Genomic DNA, 2,088 nt, shown 5'->3' on the forward strand with positions numbered 1-2,088 from the left:
ACTGCAGTGTGGAAACCTCCGCCCTTTTCCATGACTGTTACATCTAGAAAAGGCAGCTTCCCATCCTTTTCCGTCTCGTAAGTGAAACGCAGCACGGAACTCTGCTCAAATGCCTCCTTCAGCTCCTGCAGATGTCTGACATCAGGTACCTGTGTAAAAATGTCGTCAACATACCTGCAGTATATGGCCGGTTTCAAGTTCATGTCGACTAAGACTTTTTGCTCGATGGTACCCATGTAGAAGTTTGCAAACAGGACACCTAGGGGAGAACCCATGGCGACCCCATCTACTTGCTTATACAAACTGATCGAAACTGTAAACGCCAAGAAATCCGGACTCCACCTGCCAAAGATCATTGGGGAATATAAACCTGGATATGCGTATGGAAATGTCAAGACGCACAAGCCTGGAAACCCACTTTGGCCAATCATTAGCCAGATACCCACACCCACGTACAGACTGGCAAAGCGACTCAACGGCCTGCTGACTCCTTATGTTCCTTGCGCCTTCAGCTTGAAGTCTCCAAAGGAATTTGTGGACTTACTGCGGGGCACACGGGCCACAGGGATAAGAGCCTCGTTGGACGTAGAATCGCTGTTTACCAACGTACCTGTGGACGAGACAATCGGAATGATAGCCGACAGAGTGTATCGTGATCCAGCCTGTACTCCTCTTGACATGCCAGAAAGTATTCTGAGGAAACTACTCCAAGCTTGTACTAAAGAGGCACCCTTCTTGAGCCCGGATTGGCACATGTATAAGCAAGTAGATGGGGTCGCCATGGGTTCTCCCCTAGGTGTCCTGTTTGCAAACTTCTACATGGGTACCATCGAGCAAAAAGTCTTAGTCGACATGAACTTGAAACCGGCCATATACTGCCGGTATGTTGACGACATTTTTACACAGGTACCTGATGTCAGACATCTGCAGGAGCTGAAGGAGGCATTTGAGCAGAGTTCCGTGCTGCGTTTCACTTACGAGACGGAAAAGGATGGGAAGCTGCCTTTTCTAGATGTAACAGTCATGGAAAAGGGCGGAGGTTTCCACACTGCAGTCTACACTAAGGAAACAAACATAGGAATGTGCCTAAATGCCAACAGCGACTGCCCTGACAGGTACAAGAGGAGTGTTGTTAACGCATACGTCGACCGTGCTCTCAGCCACAGCTCAGAATGGAAGCAAGTCGACGAAGAACTCTGTAGGGTAAGGCAGGTCCTAGTCAATAACGGCTTCTCCAATGGTTTCATCGAAGACATCATAAGAAGGAAAGTGAAAAGCCATGCAACCTCTGAAGAGACAACTAACACAACACCTATACCCCCTATTAGACTATTTTACAGGAACTTCTTTTCCACAGCTCATAAAACGGAGGAAAGGGTCCTGAAAGATATTGTTAATAGAAACGTTATCCCTACAGACAAAAATCAGAGGATACAACTGACGATTTACAATAAAACCAGAAAAACGGCCAGCCTACTCATGAGAAACTCTCCAGACACAAAACAGAACGCTTTAAAAGAGACTAATGTCGTCTATGCCTTCAAATGCCCACTTGGGGACTGTAAGCTCCAAAAAACCCAGTATATAGGCAAGACAACAACATCTCTTTCTAGGCGTTTAACGATGCATAAGCAACAGGGCTCCATTAAGGAACATATAATCTCTTCCCATAACCAAACCATCGCCAGAGAAATCCTAGTAAACAACACAGAAATCATCGATAGATACAGCGATAGCAGGCGGCTTGACGTTTGCGAGGCACTACACATCAAGAAGTCAACACCAGCAATCAACAGCCAATTATTGCACAACTATATTCTACCCACCTCAAGACTCCGCTCCAATATAGAAGCATCAAGAAATATGGACCAATAGGCTTTCTACAAACACTTCTATTCAATACCCATTGTTTCTGTTCTGTCTAGTGTTGATACTTTTAATACCCTATTAATATCCCCTCTTGTTCTAATGCCACATCACCCCTCCCACCTCACTCAAATGTAGATATAAAATCAGAGATACGCTCTAATCAGTTGTGTATTTGTGAAGTCTTTGAAAATGTAATAAGTTTTACGAAACGCGCCCGTG

Source organism: Procambarus clarkii, chromosome 49, assembly GCF_040958095.1.
Source record: "Procambarus clarkii isolate CNS0578487 chromosome 49, FALCON_Pclarkii_2.0, whole genome shotgun sequence".
In the NCBI taxonomy this organism is placed as follows: domain Eukaryota; kingdom Metazoa; phylum Arthropoda; class Malacostraca; order Decapoda; family Cambaridae; genus Procambarus; species Procambarus clarkii.